Source organism: Crocodylus siamensis, chromosome 7 (assembly GCF_052110815.1).
Source record: "Crocodylus siamensis isolate JL-2025a chromosome 7, ASM5211081v1, whole genome shotgun sequence".
Lineage (NCBI taxonomy): Eukaryota > Metazoa > Chordata > Crocodylia > Crocodylidae > Crocodylus > Crocodylus siamensis.
Window position 1 is genome coordinate 67,206,246 of NC_143401.1, and position 23,667 is coordinate 67,229,912.

Sequence of the window (23,667 nt, forward strand, 5' to 3'; positions counted from 1 at the left end):
ACATTCTAAATACACTTTAAATGTAAGAGTCTAGACGTGTGTACCATTTAAGACCAGTTTAAACTTCCTGGAACGTTTTAAAAGTACATCTGGAAAAATCAAGCACTATTTTGAGCCAGTCCTCCTGAACTGGCAGTGTTATGTGCAGACACAGACCATTTAGTGCCTAGCATCTTGTCAATCTCCCAAGCATCCCAAACTGTACTGTTCATCACTCCCCCACCTAACACATGCAGGGGAGGGGGCTTCTCTGGAATACAGCCAGGAATCTATGACCTACAGAAACCAGAGTTTGCAAAGTAGAGGCCTCTGTGTCAGTTTTGCTTCCCTGCTAGGCACCCTGGGCAAGGGTCCCAGGCTCTTTTGGGGTAGATAGTGGGAGTAGAGGGGGTTTCGGGTTCTGGGTATGTGTGTGACCTCCTGCTTATGATTCCCAGAGTCCTCCGGCACCCCCAAGAACTCAATGACTTTTCCAACCCCTGCCCTGGATAGAAACCATGCCAATTTCACCTCCCCACTACAGACCCTGGGCACCACAAGTCTTCCCTAGATCTTGGCTACCCCTCCACTCCCACCCCATCACAAATGAGCCTGGCATGCACAGCTGCAGGGCCTATAGCAGGAAGGTAAAATTGACAAAACAGCTTTCAGGGCAGGGGTTGAGAAGCCCTGGAGTTTGGGGGGGGGGGGCGGCAGAAGAACATCTAGGCCGCCTAGGAGCCAAGAGTTGCGGGGCAAGGTCACGTGTCCCCCCCCCAGGAAACCCCCACCTCCTGCTCCAGACTTGGAACCTTGGACCTTGAACCTCAAAGCAGAGGATCCATGCAGGAACTCGAACTGACAAAATGCTTTCCAGTCCAGGCAAAAAAGCAGAGAACTTGGGAGACCCAGATCATATATGCCTCCAGACATCACAAGCAGGCACACAACCACTCCCCAGCATCTGGCTACTCTTCCATTCACACCTCTTATGCCAAATGACCCTGGAATATAGTACAAGGTCTGTGCAGGGAAGTGAAATCGGCAAACATGCTTTCCAATCCAAATCTTGCAAAAACAAAAAAAACAAACAAACAGATATCTTGAGGAGCACCCAGCCTCCTGGGTACCACAAGCAGAGGGTCACAACCCCCTCAGCAACTTGGAATACCCTCCACTCCCACCACATACTGCCTCAGTTGAACCTAGGAAGGTAGCATAGGGTCTGTACAGGGAAGTGAAATTGATGAAATAGCTTTCAGGACAGAGGTTGAAAAGCAATAGAGGTTTTGGGGGATTCCCCATGAGCACCCAGCCCGCCTTGGACACCAAGAGCTGAGGGTCACCCAACCCCTCCCAGAATCTGGCAACCCTTCCAACTTCCATCACACTCCCACTCCAAATGAGCATGGTACCCCACTGAGTGGGGCTCATTTCCAGTAATTGGACGTGGAGTATGCTCCCACACACAAACACACACACCTGTGCACCCCCCCGACCCCAACCACATAGATTCTGGTAACCTTTAACAGTATTCTTTATTCAACCCAATCAGTCTTTTCAACTCAATGTTTTGAGAAGGCACGTAACATTTCAACTATAGGCAATGGTCCTGAAATCCTCAGGGCCATCTGCAGTTAGGATACTGGAGCTGAAACTGACCCAGCGTTGTGCTATCTCCCTGATCATAACAATGTCAGCACAAAGCTACAGTTCAAAGGTCAGCATTTTTATGGGGCTCTTCACAGCCTGGTTTTAAAAGTAAATGTTTTAGCCTCTCTGTGATCTGTGTCTGTACTTCTACTGTGGACACTGTCAAAAAGTGTCAATCAATGTTATGGATATGGGGATCCTGGTTTTCTCTGATAAAAATCCAACATTGTCTGATTAAAACCCCCCCAAAAATCCAAATTTTTTTGTGATTAAAATGAAATGCCACTATATCTCTCTACGTATCAGTTGGACACAATTTTTACTGATATGTTTACAATTTTAAAGCAATTTGGAAGCCCACCAGTGCCTCAATCATTACAATAAAATCAATTCTAAATACCTATATATTTTGGCATTTGATTTTGTTTTGTTTATCATGGAAAATCATTCACCCCCTTTGCTCACCAGAACATGAGGCCAGCTGTGGCTGTCCCCCTAGGTGGTTTGTGATGCTAAGCAGCCTGATATGCTGATACCCTGCCCCTGACTCCTGACCTGCAGCCTCCTGGCCCTGATAGTGCCCCTCACGCCCAATCTGCAGTCCCCTGTCCCCACCTGTGCCCCTCACTCCCAGCCCACAGCCTCCCATCCGCCCCAGCCCTGCTGGTACCCCTCACTCCCAACCCACAGCCTCCTGCCCCCACAGCCCTGCTGAAGGGGGCTCCAAGCTGCCCCCCCCCACCCCACCCAGCCCTGCACAGAGACTCACAAGATGGTACTGTTTGGGATCACAGCAGGGACGGTCTCCAGAAGTGTGCTGCCTGCATTTCATTCATGTGGAAACACAGGCAGCAGCTGAGACACCACATGCCGCCCCACACCACAAGCTGGGGCTGGAGCAAGGGCGCGGAGAACCAGCGTTGTGCTTCACAGTAGCATCATAAAGCAGAAAATGGCTCTGGCACAGGCCAGAGTGGATAGCAGGAGGAGGGGAAGGGGTTCCAGAAAGCTTCCATTTCACCTGCACTGGAGTATGGCAGCTGTGACTGCTCTGATTCGTGTGAGCAACGGTGGAGCGAGTCTAGTCCCAGTACAGGCTGGGAGGAGGAGAGGATGCCTGTGGCACCCCCACCACAAGCTGGGGCTCCCATGCTGAGTCAGGTGGCCTGGCCATGGCTCCCCCCCACTTCCCTGCCCCCACAAGCAGCATCTCCTAGCCAGCCCGCCTCACCCCAGGGACTGCCCCCAGCCATGCAGCTCCCACCACCCCCTTCCCAAAGTGCTCATCTTCTTGGTTAACAACCTTGCACTCTGCAGCATCAACCTCTATTTGAAGTGACTATTAGAAACACAAGGTGTGATGGCCAGTTGCATATAATGTGGAAGTGCTGGAAGACCTGAGATAAGAAGGAAGTACAAAGAGAGGATCAGTCAAGAGTTTGTCTGAACTGAGCCTGAAACTGAGCACTGAGGAACAGCTAGAAGAGATTTAACAGACTCTGAAGCAGATCACCTCAGACAAACTAGGGAGTCACAAAGCAGCTAAGAAACCCTAGGTATTAGAAAGCACCCTTCATCTGACCAACACAAAGCAGAAAGGAGAAGGTAATGGGGAGCTCTTGAAATGTCACAAAGACAGTCTTAATTCCAGCATTTCCTAGCTTTTGAGTACTTGACCATATAAACTTAATATTCTTCTTTTAAATAATTACATAAAATGCTCTAAAGAACCATCAATTAAAAGATCTCATCTATAAATAAAAACTTTGTTAGAGTAACTTTGTTAGACTCCCTCTCTGGAAGATCAGGATGTCCTTATACCCTCCAACTAGACCAGGGTCAGGGCAATTATTTCAGCCCCGCCCTTTGACAGGTCACCATCTCGGTACCGAAAGTCCCGTCACCTAACCCCTGACCTTTGACACCGGAAGTCCCAGCCCTTGCCCTGGAAGTATTCTTTTTGGGAAGGGGGTTTGCCATCTTGGAACCAGAAAAAAAGCCAACAAATTATATAGTAAAAATCTAACATACATGATAACATAATGTAATTCATTTTTAAAAGATTTTTTGTCCCAATTTTGTGTGTTTGCATTGTGTATATAGAGGTGATTGCATAATAGCTCAAAATGAAGTCTTAATCTTGTATATTGTGGAGGGTGTGGGAAGTGCAGGAGGGTATAGGGTTTGTCAGGGGCTGTGGGTATATGTGGGGTATGGGGGTATGTGTGGGTATGGGTGGCTTGTGGGGAACGTGTGGGTATGTGTAGGTGAGTATGGGGCTTGTGGGGTATGTGGAGGAGGAGGGTGGCTTGAGAGGTGTTGGGGGTGTGTAGGTGCGGGAGTATGGTGGGGTGTGTGTAATAATGGTAGGTAATAAGCAGGCTTGCCCCAAAGACACATGGGTATATGGAGGGGTGCACGTGGGGAGGGGTGTGGTGTTTATGGGTTGTGTGGGGGAAGAGTGTGGCTGTGGGTTTTATGGGGGAGGGTTTGTGGGTATGGTGGGGTGTGCATGGGAACCCTCTGCGCCTGCACCCCCCTGAACTGATCAGCACCCACCCCTACCCCTGTCCTATAATAGCCCAGAGCCTGTGTGCCCTGCCACGCCTCCCCACCACCACCAGCAGAGCGCAATCCCAACATACCCTGCACCCGCTCCAGACTGACTCCAGCAGGAGTGGATCAGCCAGACACATGCACAGCCCCAAGCTGGTCCCCATGACTGCTCTACTCTGCCCGTCCTGGCATGCCCTGCTACCCCCTGGGAATGCAGAGGGGCTGGGGCAGCTCCACACTGGACTATGTTTTTAAGCAGCTGCTGGCCCCAGACCAATGGTACTGGCGGGGACCTGCACACAGCCCTGACCTGACCATGCCTGCTGCAGACTTGCCTGCTCACGCTGAACAGCTGCAGCAGCAGTGGCACTGGCAGAGCAGAAGTGGGTTCAGTGCAGGGAAAAAGTGGCCCCTCTCCCTCACTGCTCCCCAGAACTTCCTGCAGCAGCCGCAAGAAGCCACCTTGTGTTGTCACCACCACCTCCAAACTGCCTGGTGGGACGGAAAGAGCAGCACAAAGGAGCCACAGGGCAGCCTGGCACGGGCTCTGCACAGCTGCTGCAAGAAGTTCTGGGCCGTGGTAAGGGGGGAAGGTGCTTTCCCCCCCATGCTGAAAACACTTCTGCCCCATCAGCACTGCTGCTGCTGCTGCAGCTGCTCAGTGTAAGCAAGCAAATTTGCAGCAGGCACAGGGTGGAGCCGAGCGCGGGCCTCAAGAGTACCACAGGGCTGGGGCTAGCAGCTTCCTAAAAAGACAGTCCAACACAGAGCTGCCCTAGCCTCACTGCATGCCCGGGAGGCGGCAGAACACGCCACTATGGGACAACGTGTGGTCCAGGCAGAACCGAGAGACCTGCTGTGGGCCAGACAAAGTCCCTCCACGGGCTGGATCCAGCCCACGGGCCATATTTTGCCCACCCCTGAACTAGAAAGATGAGTACACAAGTTTCATGTTTTCCAACTACTACCTTGTCTGTAGTGCTATCAATAAAAAAAACCAAATGAAGGAAAATTTCCTTCCTTTATAAGGGAAAAGAGACAAACAGATACAAACAGACTTCAAGAAATAAGGACAGACTCCAGAAAGATGGAACTCAGCCACAAAGGACAAATTTACAGTTAAGAAATTATTCCTTTGCTGATCCTATCTAGTCATATTAAATTTATAGGCTGTATATGACCTACAAAAGAAATAGACTCTACTGCAACTTAAAGAAACAATAAGAGTAACTTATTAAATCTACATGTAAGATTATTTTTGTTTAAACTAGAGAGCAAACATTAAATAAGAAAAGACTGAAGCAAAGGGACTACATTATACAGTGTGAATGATAAGTTGAAAGAATAAAGTAGAAATGTAAGCTTAAGTGGTGTTGGCTAACATGGTTAAAGAAACAAGATGACATTTTGTAAATATAGTATACAACATTACAACATATAAAATTAATATTTAAAGAAAAATATTTCCTTTTTTCAACAGATAGAAAAAACGGTCTATTGAAGACTGTGAAACAAATGGAGTACTGAATAAGTTAGGTTTGAGAGGGAAGCGGGATTCGTTTTGTGGGGGGGTAATATTGAGAAGCACAAAGACTTTCATGTTAAGCCTTAGGAAACTGATGAAGGGAGAACAGGCAAAAAAAGAAAGAAAAATTTATAGCAACTGAGAAAAATGGGGTAGGGAAATTTCTCAGTTCAGGCATTCCACACCATGGCTTCTACCCCAGTCTGTTTTTTTATTACAAGTGTTGTGAATCACTGACTGGGTCACTGCAAACCAACAGCAAGGACTATAAAAAACAAATGGGTAAAACTGGTATCCAAAACTCTAGAGCAAGGTGTAGGCACAGCAGCATGTAAATGAGCACATACATGAAGCACAGTTCACAGCAGAATAATCAGATCTTTTTGATCCAAAGTTGTCTACTGCTCAGTAAATTGTCTTCAAGTTTCCCATGTTTACAAATAGTCCTTTTTTCTAATTTAAAAATTATCCTTTTTTTCTGTTGTTAGCACACCACATCCAAGAAAACAAAAATAGACAATTTGTAATCCTGTGTTTATTTATAATCTGGCCTCTTCTGACAAACTAACAAGCATCTTGTAAGAGGTTTTCATATTTACTATCGCTGCTTGTTAAAGCCAATGAGAATCAGAGGCACACAGCACTTTGCAAGTACATTTTCAGTATTAACTTTAACCTTCTTTATAGTAATTACAAGCATCTCCAAATATTTTAGTATTTATTTCTTGTGCTTTTTACTTAGTTCTAAACCAGTGGTTCTCAACCTCTCCCAACCCAGTGCCCTTCACTCTTGATCCACTGCCCCCTGTCCCCAGGCCCCAGCCCCCCAGTGTGTGGGACAGGGGATAGGTGTGTGGTGTAGAAGGGGCCCCAAGCAGCCCCTTGCAGGCTGAAACTCTGCCATCCTGCAAGGGAAAAGCCACCATTTCCCACGTTTTTCTTCTTTAAAGGATAACCCCTTTTTAAGTTTGTTGATCCACTTTTAAAGTTTGTTCATGACCCTTTCATATATTCTTGTGACCCACTTTTGTGTTGAGACCCATGGGTTGAGAAATGCTGCTCTAAACATCATTAAAATCAACAGCATATTTATAGTTTGCAAAGTATAAGCCATGCTACAGATTTCCAAACCATGCTACAGATTTCCAAAAAGTGCAATAAGAACCATCTGAGGAACTGAGAGCCATCTTAATCTTCCAAAAGCTTTCTATGTATATAATGGTTACAACAATTATATGGTCAGATCAATACGGTCATATATATATAAAACCAATGAGCCTTATCTTAGAAGAGCAACTGGAAGTTTATCCTGTCACCCCATAAGAGTCTGTGTGAGCTCTGAAGCTTGGATCTAGCAAGTTAACAAAAAAGGTTCAGCAACCCCCTTCTATAGGGTAACTTGCAGGACTGAGGCCTTATTCAGCATAAATAAGAATCTGCTAAAGTAATATTCTTCAGTCTCTTCAAAAAAATAGGCAGTTACATGCTAAACAGAGATAAAATTTCTGTTTGTTTTTGTTAAATCACGTAAACAGATAAAAAAAATCTAAGTCAGGCAACAAATGTGAATTTAGCATCCTCTTGCAGGACTCTGGGTCCATAAGCAAATGGACCTTACTTGTACATAGAATATAACTGTTATATCTGCTTCCAAGTTTTAGTTCTAAAAAACATATTGCTAATACTCTTCATTTTCCTATTCTGTAATATTCTTCAATTAATATTTAAATCAGATCTAATTTAATACATTTCTAATGTGATTTAAGTTCATAGTTTTGATAGTGTATGGACACACATAAATTTGGAGCTCTTTCAAAAGCAAACTGCTTCAGAAGGGGAGCAGATCAGTAGTATGCAGTAGCTGTTAAGAGTCAAACAATTATGTGGACAAGCCCAGAGCACTGTTATAAAAGTAGCAAAACTACTCCAACTTTAAACCTGGAAGCAGTGTTAAAATGAGAGCTGTTTTGCTGCATTTACAGCATTCCCAGCTTGTTTAGGTGTAACTGTTAGACTGTTAACAGCTGTTGCACAGTTCAAAACAAGAGTCCCTCCACTCCTTTTGAAACAGCTCCAAATGTATATGTATTGACATTCAGTTCATGCTTATAGTATACAATGCCACTCATCTGAGAACTCAGAATGTTTTACCATTACAATTAAAGGTATGAAAGAAACCCTGTTGTCAGGTTTTATTCTTCCCAAATTTAGAGGCAAAAACAAGACAAAGTTGAACTTCACCACTCAAAAACCAAGGCACATAGAATAATTTCTAAAAGTCTGGGTCAAAAAGGCTACCTGATGTTTTACATGTCCATGTAAGTGCTTTCAAAAATTTGGTCCCAGGTAATTTACTCTAAAGTAATGCAGACAGATATTTAAAGTTAGCTCAAAGAACACAAAACCAAAAACAAAATTAAAACGTATCATTATGCAGAAGATTAATGAGGAATAGGATGTGGATATTGGGTAAGATGTTTATTAGCAACCTAGAAATGAAATTTTTAAGGATGTTTGGAAGGGAAATTGAAGGAAAAGATTTAGGTTACGCAGATATTATGAGGACATAGGTATAAGGAGAGATGTTATTAGATAACATCTCCATCTCCATAGATCAGGAGCTGACAACCTATACCTTGCAGGCTAGATCATATCAATGAGCTATTGGATCTGGCCCACAGAACCAGGGGCTTTCAGTGGTGTTCTGGCAGCAAGGAGCTTCAGCAGTGTTCCAGTGGTGAGGAGCTTTGCCCTTACCAAGGCTGGGCTGCTGGAAGCTTTGCCTGAGCTGAAGCCAATCTGCTGGGAGAAGCAGCACTGAGAACTGGGGTCCTAATGCCAGCCCACCTTGGAACTGACCTGGGTCCTACTGCTCGAAAATGTTGCCAACCACTGCCATATATGGCTGCTTAGTCAGAAAAAGTGACCTATAATTCAGTTTGGGACCAACAATCCAAGACCATGACATCTGGCTGCCTGCTGTATCCAGAGTTATTGGAGTCTAGTCAAAAGAAAAATATTCCTACAATCAGTACTTCAAAAATTTTGTTCAGTAGGTTTCCTTCAGTTTGGTTTCTAAATGACCTTGGAGAAAGATAATAAGCAAAGCAAGGGACATTTTATGCATCAAATCCATTTTAAAAAGCCTTTTTTTCTACTCCCCCCAAGAGATTCTGATTCTTAATGCTAGCCAAAACCATTCCCTACAGTACCACTTGTAATAGAGTGCCCTCAGTTAGTACCTCTGTCTACAAAGATTTAAGTTTTTTTCTGTATATTCAAATTATTCAAAAAGGGACACTAGCAAAGTGAGAGACCATTAACTGCTTCAATGGCCTTTACCAAAGAACTAGCCAAAATAATATTTTTATATACTGTGAGGAAATATAGAGTATAAGGAGGAATAGTATACCATACTTAATTATAAATGATATTTAATATGATGACAGCTGCTTTAGAATGCATTTCATAAAAAAATAAGGTCCTACAGACTAATTATTATGAATATTCAAGTAAGCCATGTTAACGTGAGTAAAAATAACTTTTAATGTAGGGGTCAGCAATCTATGGTCTGTGGGTCAGATGCCAGCCACAAAGGGATTCGATCCAGCCTGCTAAGGTCCAGTCTGGTCTGCATTTTACTAGGGGACCATTCCCCAGCCATTTGATCCAATCCACATTTTGCTAATGGCACACCAATCACCTTTGACCTCTCCAGTGAGCTGGTACAGCCGGTATAGAGGGTTGCTCTTCCTCACTGCAGCCCCTGTCCCCATTGCAGGAGCAGCCAGAGGGGAATTGTGGCCCATGGCACCAGTCAGGTTGCAAGCTGTGGTGTGTGTCTGCAAAAGGTTGACAACCTGTTTTAAGGCATGGCTATGCAGTTTGGGCACTATGGCACAACAAAGGCTGTAGCTTAAACATTTCTATGTTCAGTCTTTATGTGTGCTGAATGGACAACAAAATGTAAGTGGGATTTCTTGTTTAGACCTCACTTAATTATTGCAGAAAGGACAGAAATAGACCTTTATTTAAAACAAGTTAATGATGTTTCAGATTGTAGATATTTTAAACCTACAATATTGTTGGTGCAAGCAGCTGCCAGGGAGTTTGCCCAAGAGTACAACAACAACAACAGAAGCCATGAGTTTTCCCCATTCATAATGTAGATTATACAGCAAAAACTCTTCCCTCCATACTTGTAACTATTTAGCCTCATTAAGAATCTACACTGTATGACATAATACAGTTATCTGGATTACTTTCTAAGGCTCAGATTTTCATCACCTCCTCAACCTGCTTGAATGAAGGGAAGAGAGTACAGAAAAAACATGGTACAACCACACGCACAGAGGAGACAAGCAATGTTGCATGTTCCCCTTTCTGCATATCCACCTCAATCTTTTCTACAAAAGAAACAAAACAAAAGCACATATAAACTAAAAACAAACTCAAAACTGCAACCAACAGACTACATAAAAAAAGAGAACTTGAATGGCAGCTGCACTAAATAGTACAAATACTATAAAAAGTTCTGAAGAAGCCACTGTACATCATTTTCTTTGAAGAACCTCGTAATTATTTCTATTAATAATATGGGGGCTGTCTCTGGAGGAAAACTGATATCATTGATTAGAGGATCACAATTTATGCAGTTCCCATGGATGAGTTTAGTGTCAAAGGGTATTTCACTGCTCCAGATCCACCCATGCAAATCTAGGCTAATAAATATCTCAGTATGAATTTCATTGTTGGTTTTCATCACGTGTAGTTTCATTGTTGCCATGGTTCTGATATCTTTTCTAGTTAGCACAGGAGCTTTTTATATTATGGCAGTTAGCTTAAGTACAGCACATCTATTCCCTCTTCTTCTGCTGTTCTCCATATGTTGGCCTAGTCTGGCAAGGATATGAGATGTAGCTAGCTAGCTCTGTTAGTCTGAAGTTAAGCAGAAGCCAGGATAGATTTGCACCTTAGACTAAATTAAGGATATGTTTAGTGTAAGCTTTAATGAGCTGGAATTCACTTCATTAGATCCTGTGAATGGGCATGCACAGAGCAGTACATAAAATGGAGAAAGTGATTTGAATACAAAAGATAGGAAAGGAGGGGGGAGTGTGGAGGAGGGGGTGGGAGAGGGGAGGGGAGGGAAGAGAAGAGGCAATCCACTTTTTCTTAAGAATGATGGAAGAACCACAAAAAAAAAAGGACTGTAAGTGATATCATCCCCCCTGTTTACTCTTTGACTTACCAGTACCCAACAGTTCACAGAACACACCTGTAACCAGTCTGGACTTACAGCCTTGGCAGGACCTAAAGAGGAATGTAGAGGTAATGGATAGGAATCTGAGCTGAAGCCTTGGATACAGGCTTCCCTATTTTTTTGCTTACCCCAGACCTTCATCTCATTTGGTTCATAGGCTGAGAATGCGCTGACCTGCAGTTTTTACAGTATTAAATAATGTTTAGATTAGCTGCTCCCCCCACATACTTATGGGCCTAGTGAAACTATGCTTAATTTATTTCAAAGCCACTGGAAATGAAACTTGATTGATAAAACTGCAATTATTAAATAATTCCATCTTAGAAATATGCATATTAAAACAGACCATAGTACGGCATCTCTCTTTATCAATTCACTCATCTGAATGAAACAAGTCTAGTTGTAAATTTGTCCTTGAAAAATATGAAAAATGTCAGACAAAAAACTGAAATATTCTTTTAAGAAGGGTTCTTAGCATGGATATTAAAACCATTAGACAATTTGCTCTCCTCTAGTTTGGTAAGCAGGTGGGATCCAAAACAAGCACATCCTAGCCAGAGAAACGAAAGAGTGAGAGCTGACATCATGGAAGTTTCTTAACTGCAGCTCCATAAGGGAAGTAAGAGTAGTGTGGATGGAGTAGAACCAAGGAGGAGTAGTTACTTTCTGTGCCACAATCCTCTCCACACCCTGATGAATTCCAAGCGGAAATTCAATCAGGTGTTAATACTGCTTGAAACTACTTGTGTTGCTCTGAGAGGAAATCAGCCAGTCTGAGCACTGAGTTTTGTACTTGGAATAAAGGAATGCAGGATAAAAATGTTAGAATAAAGAAGTACTGTAACAAAAACCTCAGAAGACCAGATTTCACTTCAATGGCATTCTTGCTGTATGCTGCAGCACAGATGTAGAAAAATACAGCGGGAGGAAAGGTCCCACTTCAGAGTATTGTCTGAAACAACAGACAGCAACACTAGGCAAGGTCAGATGCAACTGGAGAGTCATCTGCTTAACAAAACATACTATTATTAGATGAAGTTATGTGCCATTTGTGCACACTGATGGAATTAAAACATTGTCCCAAAATAAATGTTAAAACTGTAGCTTTAGTTAGGTATACAAAATTTATACTTTTTCTGTTTAACCTAAAATGAGAATGTTAAGAATAACAACAATTAAAACAAAAGTTAAGTACCTAAAAACTCTAAAACATCACAGCTAGAACATTATTCAAAAGCTAACTATATATTTAAAGTATTTTAAAATTTAGGTTTAACATTTATAAAACATTACACAGAGCAATTGAAAAATTAAATGAAGCATCAACTTTTCAAGAGACAAGCATTTCCATTGCACATCTTACCAAAATACTAAAAATTGCTTTTCTATTGCTAGCAATGTATAGTGAAATGCATTCCAAAGTCCAGAACCTATTTAGTCTACAAAAGCATGCCACAGACTTCTCTGGATAAAATGTCACAGCTGAACTGCTAGCCTGGATTTCTTGCACACCCAAAATTTGCACTGAATTTAATTAGAGTTTTGCATACAAAAGAACACAGAATGCAATTACTTTTACTTGACATATATCATAATATGCTGTGAGATCTAGGTTGTGGCTAGTTTAAACACCTTGTCTCACCATTACAGTAAAAGTCACCTGAAATACCATTGCTGATAGTTCCTAAATGCATACTCTAAGATTCTTGAAATAGTATGAGTTCAGTGAAAAGAGTTTGATCCTGAAACTCATCTGACAGCTCACCTTTACAGATGTTCAGACACTGCTACAAGATGTTGCACTGTTTTAGCACTTTTTTGACTATGGCAGATTATTTATGAATGGTTAGGATAGCTCAGGAAGGAGTTCTGAGAATGGTTTGTTTTAACACCTAGTTGTATCCAATTATATCATGCACCCAAATGCTAGAGTGAGGGAGTAGAATGTATATTTAAAGGCCAAATTTTGGTCCCACAACGGCATAAAACTGAACTAATTCTGTTGACTTCCAGTGAGATCTTACTTTGTTTCCTGGATTACCTTTTATAAAGCCTATGTCCCCTAATTAGTTAACTAATGTGTTTTTCTGTCTCCTACCCACCTTGCTTCTCTCAGCAGTTCCTCCCCCTTTCATTATCCTTTGTAGTCTAATCACTGCTTCCTATTTAGCAGTTCTGCTTCCTGTTGTCCATTTACAGCTTCTGATGCAGTATGCTCTCAGCTTACAGAAACTTCTGTTATACATCTCTGGTTTAATTAGTCTATAAAGGTGCAAATCTACCTTGCCTTCAAGGAGGGATCAACATTCTGTTTCTAATGAATAAAAAAAATGTAAACAGTGACTACATTACCCTTACCTACCCTGCTTTCTGCCCGACTTCAGACTAACACAGCTAACTACCTTTCTGCTAACGGACAGCACCACACAGCCAAATAAAATGGGCTGCAACCAAACTTCCTTAGGATATGTACCAATATCTTTTTTCTTACCAGATGCAGGTAGATGAAAATCATACCTACAGGACTCCAGTGACCAAACCTCTCTGTTCTACATACAACCTGTTCTGATAAGCTGTGCTTTATTTGTTGAGTAACCACCACCTTACCAGTGTAAAAGCAAACAGAAAGAGATGAACACCAGAGTTGGAGAACTAACAGGATTGAGCCACCCAGACATAATAGCCATTTACCAAGAGGACATCTCTGCATAAGGTGCAGCTCTGTGAAGACCTCAAGACTTTTTTTCTGCTGCTTAAGTCTAAGGGAATATTTCCATGACAAGGAGCTAAACAACAGTCAACCTACTACAGACCTGAACCCTACGCAGAACAAGAGGGACAGCTCCTGGGCTCCATGAGGGCAGTAGCCCCACTCTGGACGTGTACATGAACTGTTTCCACCTCCATACCCAATGAGACTTCCCAAAATAATGCTTACCACAGTCCTGCAGAATGGAAAGCCATACTCAACCTTAAAAAACAACACTGACATCCTGATACAACAGGATGATAAAAGGGGTGCCACAGTTGTTATGGATAATACAGCATGCATACAGGAAGCTGATAGGCAACTTTCCAACACCGAGTTTTACAAACTCCTGACCAAGGCTCCCATGGCACAATACCAGAAGAACCAAAGCTCTTAAAGAAACTACCTCTGGAAACAAAGGAGAGGATTAAAGCTTCCACTTCCCAGCATCCCAGGGGTCCTCCCACAGAGGGCTTATACTACCCAAGATACACAAATCTGGCAAATCAGGGTGTCTCATTGTCTCTGTCATTGGCATTGTCACAGAGGGAGTTTTTAGGTACATTGATTCAATCCTGTTAAAGGAAGTGCCAATTATCTGCAAAATGCCACAAATTTCCTAAAGAAAATAGCATCCACTGACAAGCTTCCACTTAACACCATATTAGCTACTATGGATGTTTCATCTATGTACACCAATATACCATAAGGATGGATTACAAGCCATAAAGAACATTATTCCCAACAAGGACACAGTTTCTGTTTCCGTCTCATGCTTCTCTACCTATAAACAAACAGTGCTACTATGGGCCACCAATATGCCAATATTTTTGTGACAGACCTTAAAGTCTCCTTCCTCCACAGCTGGTATCCTTGTGGCATGCAAAGGTACTCTGATGACCTCTTCATTATATGACATATGGGAAATTCCACTAGGACTTCAAAAACTTCCATTCCTCCACCAAACAGACTCTGGAATATTCTTCCTAGCAAATTCATTTCTTAGACATCACTGTGAAATATCATATCATCATCACACTGTCCTGGAAATCAACCAAACACTACAGCTACCTCCACGCCAGCAGCTCCCATCCATCAAGCACACCACTAGATCCATCATCTACAGTCAAGCTCTGCGTTACAACCGTATCTACTCTAATCCCACTTACCACGATGCACATGAACAGGATCTGAAGCAGGATTCCTACAATCACAAAGCAATCCTAAATCAACACAGCCAGATCCAGACCCCACTCCAAACTGTCACAACACCCACCCTGAGACAAGGGCAACAGAATCCCCTTATTTGTCACTGTAGCAGGACACTAGGGTGCCTGCTACTGATAGTAGGAATAACAGTAACTAGAGACAGCAGGACACTAGGGTGCCTATTACCAAAAGCTTGAATAGTAGTAAAAGGGGCTCAGCTGCCACTCACCAGTGCAGCAGGTGGGAGTTGTTATGGCAACTAATTGGGTCAGCTGATCGCCAGGGGGCAGGGCCTGGCCTTTATAAACAGAGAAGGCGGAGGCTAGAGGGCAGTTTGCCTGCCAGCAGCCTAGGAGAAAGAGGGAGCTCTGTACAAGCAAGCTGAGCAGAACATTAGAGAAGCTGGGTAGCTGGTGAGTGACTGCTTGGCAGTACTGGGTAGAAGAGACCCTGATGAGGAGATGCGAGAGGGAGCCGGGTTTGCTGGGAACTTATGTTGGAATCCCAGAGGGGGGAGATTTCAGTTGTGCTTGGAAGTTATGTTGTAACCCAGGAAGGGGAGATTTTGGGTTCAGTTATTGTTAAGACTGGAGGACTAGGTGAGGCTGTAGGGGTGGAGGAGGCCTCAAGGGAGCTCCCCAGTAGAGGGGGGGGGAGGGGCTTCCTAGCGCTGCAGGGGTGCTGTGTTTTGGGGTGTCCTGACCCCAGTGTGGGTGACTAGCGGGATAGGCCTGGTGGGGCATAGGCCCAAGAAAGCAGGTCTGGGGCCAGGTAAGGCTGAGGCTGCCTGAGCCCCAATTTTGGGAAGCCCGAGTCGGGCACAGAAGGCCCCGGCGCGGGCGGGAACGCGAGAGGTGTGGGCATAGAAGGCCCTGGCATAGTAAGGCAGGCACCATGCCACAGTGGGCAGGAAGGCAGCCTCCCATTAATAATATAAGATCAAAGACATGATGGGCGAGATAGAGGGTGCGTTCAAGACCCGAACTGGCACGGGTAGGTAGGGCCCCGGGGGAGGTCATGGCACCCCTGGAGGCTGCCCTGCCACAGTCACCTACAGCCCCCAGTTTGAACACCTCAGACACATTATTAATGTCTGGAGCTTTCCAGGAGGGGTTGGAGGATATCTCACGATACCCATGGGGGACAAACATATCCTGGCCTACACAAAGCTCCCCAACTTCAAACAATATCTCTCCAGCAACACACTACTTAGCTACTCTTCTCACCAAAGCACAAGATCTTGCTCTGAACTCAGCTGCCAGCTGTACCCCCTCATCAACACAGACTACATCATCACTGCACCAAATAACACATCTAAATTTCATTTACCTGCACCCTTACGAATATCATGTTATCACCTGCTTACAGTGTCCCTCTGCTATCTACGTTGGACAGACATGTACGAATGACCACCAAGCTGCCATCAATATGGAAGACAGACAATCCTGTAGCCGAGCACTTTAACCTCCCTGGACATTGCATCACTGACTTCAAAGTGTCTGTTCTTGGACAGCAAACCTTTAAAAATGAACCTGAATGGGAAACTGTGGAACAAGAAATCATCCACAGACTGGCTTGGGTTAAGTATGGGTTAAATATGGTCTAAGCCAGGGATGGGCAAAATATGGTCCACGGGCTAGATCTGGCCTGCCAACTGATTGGATCTGGCCCACAGTGGGGGGGGTTCCCACCAATTGGTTGGGTCTGGCCCGCAATTCCCCACGTGGTGCTCTGCATGGGGCTGAGCTGCACCAAGGGCATCCAGTGCCATGCTCCTGCCCATGCCCACTGGCTCCAGTCCAGGCCAACATGCACAGCTCCCAGTGGGCAGCTCTAGTGCAGCTGCAGCCACCTGGGTGATGCTTGGCTCCCCTTGACTTGAGTGGCAGCTCCTCCTCCTGCTCTTGCCCCTACCTCACCACTCTGGGTGGGGAGGAAGCTTCAGCCAGGCACATCCTGCCCCAGTGTGCGGGACTCTGGCTTCAGCTCCCGGCTGCCTTCCACCTGCTTGGCTGCCCATGGGCAGAGTGGATAGAAGGCACCCTGGAGCTGAAGCCCCACACAATGGGGCAGAAGATGTTGGGCTGAAGCTTCCTTCCTGCCTGAAATGGCTTGGAAGAGATGGAAGGAAGAACCACTGCTGGAAGCAAGGGGAGCTGAGCAGCACCTAGGCACTGGGACAAGCCCCATCAGTAACTGGGGTTACTAACTTGGGCTGGTCCAGTGGTCACAGGTGGGAGCATGGTGCTGGCTGCCCTGGGTAGGAACGGGTAGGGCTCAGCCCCATGCAGACCACTGTGGGGATAGCTGTGTACCATGCCACCTAGGTAAGTTCTGCTACATGTGCCCCCTGCTCCCTCTGCCTTCCCTGCACCCCTGCCAGTTCTCAGAACCTAGCGCCCAGGCAGCCCCCAACACCCCCACCCCCACCCACACCCACAGAGCAAATTGTGGCTCTGCCCCAGGCCCCAGCCCTATGCTGTCACTCCCTCCTCCCCCGCAACCCTGCCTCATGATAATCCCAGTATCGCCCACACATCCCACTCCTAAGCATCTCTTGCTATCCACCCATTCCCACATAGGGAGCTTTGGTTGTTGCAAGGGAAGAAGGTGAGGGGCATGCTAACCCAGCCCATAACAACTCAACAAAATTCCCTATGTGGCCCCTGGGCCCAAATAACTGCCCACTCCTGGTTTAAACCAAGACTATGGATTCTTATCCCATTACCTAAATTAGCTCTTATAGGGCCTATGTCCCTCAGTGGGTTAACTGCTTTGTTTTTCTCTTTCCTACCCACCATTCCTCTTAGCTGTATCCTCTCTTTTTTCCTCCCCCCTTCCCTACCCTTTGTATTCTAATCACTGCTTTCTGTTTAGCCGCTGCTTCATCAGATGTGATGAAGGGACTGTAGGAAGAACACTCTGTGCTTACGGAAGCTTATGCTATACATCTCTGATTTAGTTAGTCCATCAAGGTGCAAATCTACCCTGGTTTCTTCAAGAGAGAGAACCAGTCTGTCCCTAGTGAATAAAAAAAATGTAAACAGTGACCTCTATGTAGGTAATGGTAAAATAATCACCCCGGAAACAACATTACCCTCATCTCCTCCATACAACTCTCATAAACCTAAATGGGAGTTTTGCTCAAAAATCAAGAGTGAAATATAACCAACATCTGGCAAAAGCTTAATTATGAAAACCCCACCCACACTCAGATCTGCACAGGGGCTGCCAAGGCAAGCAAAGCAAATTATACTACTCTTCAATAATGTGTGCTCAGTCACTTAATCTTTCAAGTACACACTTGCAAAAACACTAATTTAAATGGGATTAAAAAGGGTAAAGTTTGACCACTAATAACAAACATGCCTTTTGCACATTACCATCTTTCTATAATGAAAGCAAATCAACTGCAATATTTTACAAATGAATATTTCATATTTCAAAAGATTATGGATCCAATTCTGCAATCCTGCCTTTGAAAGTACCAGTGATGGCACTATGATTACTTGTATAAATAAATTCTGTTCATGCTGAAGTTATATGATTGAGCTACATAAGAGTTAGTTTTTTCAACACATAATAATAAAAAGGCAGTCATCTTTATGCAATTAAACCTGAAACCTAATCATTAACCCTAATCTATTATGCTAGATATTACATGAATACAGAACAAAAAAGATATTCCCTATTCCAAAGTTTCCTGTTTGTAGAGCAAGCATGGAAATCGGGAAGAAAGCACCTTTTTAAATGGATTATTAATGTATAGTGAAAGTGATTATTCAGCAGCACTTGGTTTATTAATGAAGTAATTCATTGTTTATAGAGTTGGAAGGAAACACCTTGAGAGTTAAATTTGACCTCCTGTGTAACACACACCATGGAACCTTGATGAATTAATTACTGTTTCTGTTCCAACAGGAATTGTTGAACTAGAGCAACTCTTTTAGAAAAAAACATAAAATGTTGATTTAAATGTTTTCAGGGATATTAAATCCATCACAACCTCTCATCAATTGTACAAATAGTTAACTGCTCTCACCTTAGGTGCCGAGTACATGGGGACCCAAGGGCCCTGGTCCCTCGGGAAGAGGGGAGGGTGTCCACCCATTCCTAATTGGGTGTGGGACCAGGACAGTCCTGAAATAGGAACATCGAGTCCTGGTCCTGGGCTGCAAGACTCTGGGACAGCATTTGTCCTGGTTTCCCAGTATAGTGCAGGGATCCAGGTTTTCCATTCACTGCAGAGAACAGTGGGTTTTTCCTTGCAGGCTGGCAGATTTCCAGGGGCTGCAGGAAGCAGGACGCAGGGGGCACCATGTGCATGCGCGCATGACCAGGAATACAACCTCAGGCAGCAGTGAAGAGCAGCTCCCTCAGCTGCCTGCAGGTAAATCTATGGAGTGGGGAGCAGATTGAGGCCACCACGGTGAAGGAGGGAGAAGGGCAGATGCTTGGCTTGGGCAATACATGGGGCCTAGGGCCAGGGCAGGGTGTAGGACACAGCCAAGTTTGGCTCATCCAGGAGGCAGGGAGGCTTCCTGCCACTGTGCAAACTCCCAGGGAGGGGGGGAATGGGGAGGCACATGCCCCCCACATTTGTGCATGGGGCAGGGGCGGATGTGAGCTTGAGGCTCCCCACCCTGCTGCCCTCCCCCCAGGAGATCCATGCCAGCCACACCACAATAGCAAGGCACCCCCCTGCCCACCAGGCAGCAGTGGGGGAGGTGGCATGGAGTTGTACTCCCTACTGTTGCCCAGTGGGCAGAGGGTGCCACGGCATGGCAGCATAGCCAGCACAGGGCTTCCAGGGGGAGGGCAGTAAGGTGGGGAGCCCCAAGCCCACAGTGAGCAATCCATATCTACCCCCCACTCCCCGCCATTGGCTCCACTCAGCTATGGCCCAGCCATGCTGCGTGGGAGGGGCATCATCTTAAGACCTTCATAAAAATAAAAGTAGGTGCCTATGAGCCTCACTGTTAAAAGTTTATACTTAATTACTAGCCTGATTTTTTCTTGCTTCTAGTCACTGTGTCTCATTATCTCTATGTTCTCAATTACAAGTCACAGGCAGTCACCCCCCATAACTCTCAATGGTAGGAACCCTATGGACAAACTCTCCCCATTCCATCAGTACAGACAGGGGAGAGTTCTGGAAAACCCTGATATCTTGAATCATGACCAGCCAGCCAGCACTGATGTGTGCACATTGCCTGATGTGGTCTGCATGGGGCATAGGGTGGCAATATGCATGCCATCAATGGCCCCAGTGCAATTTGGAAACACCATAAGGGCCAAACCAGCCTTAACCTCCTGCTGATCAGCAAGGGAGAAGGGGGTGTCTGGGGTGGCAGCACTGGATTTATCAGCAAACATACCTCATGCACTGCCAATTCCACCATGAACTTCCCAACACCAAACTGACTGGTCACAGACTGGAGACTGTTGGGAGTTGCAAGTTTCCATACAGCAATGGTCACATGCTTCTCCATAGTCAGGGGCTCCCTCATTCCAGTGGTTTGCCACCCAAGGCTGTGGGACAGCTTAACACAGATCCCCAGGCCTGCTGCTCCAGCTGGAGGTCACCCAGGACATACAGAAATTCATCCACCAATGTTCATCATCCCAGGTGGCCAGGCAAATGCACTTCCCCCAGAATATTGCTGCTCATCTCTCTGGACCAGAAATACCATTACACAGTTTGAAGTTGCTTCCAAAGCAGCCCGGACACAATGGTGTGTCATATGGCCTCAGGCTCATCTGACATGATAGTGTCACCAGAGAAGAAAAAAGTAAAGGAGGTTATGAAGGCACCTTTCCATGTCCCTGGCTATGGTCTTCCACGTTCCCAAACATGTCAGCTCATACAGAGTGCACATGGTTGAAGCCATGTTTGAGCCTGCTTTGTGCTCTGACCAGTGCAGCAGGATCAGGAGCTCCCAGTGCTGGGCAACCAGGGGCCTCCAGCAAAGGTTGCAGTGTGGGTCCATTCAGCATTCTCAGGGTTAGAGGCACAACTGAAAAGCTGCCCAGAGCAGAAAACGAGCAGGCACTCCCAGCACAAGGGCAGGGGTGGGGTCCCTGGGGAGCTAGCCAGTTGGTGCTTTCTTCCAAGTTCAGGCATCCTTGGGAATCTCTGGGGACGAGGCCAAGGCAAAGCATGCTGGGATGTGCTCTCACCAACCACCTAGTGGTGGAGCAGTAGCACTGCATGCCACTATGCAAAGAATAACATTTGAAATCAACAAGTGTCTGCACCTGAAGCCATACATTTTGGATCCAGTAAATACCTCACAATAATCTGTCCTACTAAAACTGTTTTCTGTCTGCACCCTTAAATTAAACAGCTCCTGCTATCAGAAGTCATCTCCCTTTTGGGGGTTATAAAGGGGGCGGGGGGGGGGGGCGCACATCCCAGTTTGGTCAGGATACTCACAGATTCCATATCCTGGTCCAACCAGTTGGTCCAAAGTCCTGAGCTGGCATCCGGTACAGAAGTGGAGCAGCATGATGTGCCAAGCAGGCTCCGCTGCTGCTGGGTGGGAGCAAGGACGTGCCCTGTGTGGGCGAGGTGGTGTCTGCTCCAGTTTGCCCGCAGCAGCAATGCCTGCCGGGCCACCTGCCTGGTGCACCATGCCACTGTGCCTCCCTGCCAGACTCCAGCCCAGGGCTTCTGACCAGCCAGCCAGGACCAGGCTATGGAATCTGTGAGTCTCCCAGACAAACCCGGACGCGTAGTCCCCTTCACTGCAAATCACAATCAAGTCATTTCATAACTTTCTCTGGGATAAACTAAATAAGTCAAGCATCTTCGGCCCCTCACTGAAGCAGGTGTTCAGGACTTGTATCATTCCATCATCAGTCTTTTCTAAGCCCATTCCATGACTTCTAATGAGAACATCTTTGGGAAGTAATTTATTATCTGATGGGGGGGGGGTTGTATTTTTATTGTACTTAAAATAGATTTTACTTTCCCTTTATTTACATATCCTCAGGATTGTGAGCAAACTATGTAAAAATATTTTAATTACAAAATGTTATGTACAATATATTGAACATCACTTGCTTGGCTTGAACCAACAGAAGGGAATTGCTCAGTGCACATCACATAAAAGTCCAAGAGGAGCTGAGAGCAGCTGCCATTATGTCAGATTTAGCCTAAAGTGTGGTGACCTCTCTGATCAAAGCCAGCTGCAAAGAAATTATCTCAGCGAGAAAGTGAAAACATCTCTAAAACATGCCGTTAGTGTGTTCTCAAATCGGCAAAATATGAGTGCGTTCCTTCTACTGAGATGACTAAAAGAATGGAAGAATTTAGTAATTCTTTGCTAACTTCTATGCAGACTGCCGCTCTTTCGCTTTTCTCTTCATTCTTATGACTTCCCCGTAATTTGTCTCCCCGGTTTCCAATCAGACTTATGACCCATTCCAATACCATCAAGCGGGTGGTTTAGTTTGTGTCTCGCGTTGCTGTGTCTTGCCCCCGCCATCCTCCCGGCTTCGCTCCGCTGGACACCGGCTGCCCGGGCGAGGCGGGGGGCCCTGCCTGCCCCGGGTGGGGGCGCTCACCGCCGGCCTCGTGCCCCTCCCCCCCCAGCCCCGGGGCACCGCGGCTCACCTGCACCAGGGGCACCGTCCTCCCGCGCGGGCCTCCCCGACGGCTCCGCCCTCGCCCGGCGGCCGCGCGGCCAGAGCAGCCTCCCGGGGGTCCCGCCTGCGCGGCCGCAGACCTGCCTCCCGGCCCTGGCGCGGGAGGGGGTTGCTCTCCCGCCGCCGCTCGGCCCCCTCCGGTCTCGTGCAGGCCGGGGCGGAGCACGGGGCGCGCCTGTCGCGCGGGCTTGGGTCTTTCTGGACTCGTGATTGTCCCGGGAGAGGTCTGAGGCGCCGAGGGGAGGGAAGCGCCCGGTAGGAAGCAAAGCCCAAAGGAGCTCCTTTCACGCCCCCTTCCCTACCGCCCTCCCCCCGCCCCCAGCGGGGAGCTCCCTCCGCTCAGGAGTGCCCGGTGCCTCCTACCTCGGGCACCCAGCCCGGCTCCCCACGCGGCGCTGCCCCGCGCCTCAGCATCCCCGCGCGCCGGAGCCCTCATGTGCGGAGCGCGGGAGCTGGTGCCGCGCCATCGCGTGTCACCGCGTTGTGAATGGGGCTCAGTGTGGAGGCGAATCCGCTGTGAAAGAGCCGCCTCTGCCGGGCGCCGCGGCGCGGAGCCGCGTCCCGCGGCTGCCTCACTGCATTGGAATGTCTGAGCTAACCGTGCTGCTCGCCGCTCCGGCCCGGGGAGCGCTGCGCTGCCCAGACCTTGTGCACATTTAATTCACTTCCAAGCCTTGCCAACAGTCGCACACAAGGTGCCTTTTTTACACCCTGCTCTCTCTGTCCAGTGAAAAATGCGGGCTATCTCAGTGGAAACAATGGCTCGATTCAGGACTTTGTTCAGAAGTGCAGCACACAACCTCTGCACTGTGCATGGCTGCCAACCATTATCTATGGGAAGAAAGGCTGTTAACGAAAGTCTGTGAAAGGGGGGGAGATATTGTACGCTTTCCATCTACTTTATGGAAAAATACGATTTCAGTGAACCCAGCCCTGTGTCTTTGCATGCAAGGCTTCACAGTCATTTCGGTATGAAGTCAAACAAAGAGAAAAACAGACCCATAAAAATAATTTTTGTTGGAACTTTCGTTTTAATTTTTCAAAGAAGCAAATGTTGGCTGTAGGCAACGTGCAATTTTATTT

General features: G+C 46.2%; 1 protein-coding gene across 2 annotated transcripts in view; it reads right to left on the minus strand.

Annotated features, from left to right (window-relative positions):
- PLCE1 (phospholipase C epsilon 1) overlaps positions 1-23,386 on the minus strand; it is a 343,905-nt gene extending 320,519 nt beyond the window's left edge. For both annotated transcript variants that reach the window (XM_090058651.1, XM_090058650.1), the window contains exon 1: positions 22,948-23,386. The gene's annotated coding sequence lies outside the window, so the exon portion shown is untranslated. The remainder of the gene's footprint in view (positions 1-22,947) is intronic.
- Between the last annotated feature and the right edge of the window lie 281 nt (positions 23,387-23,667).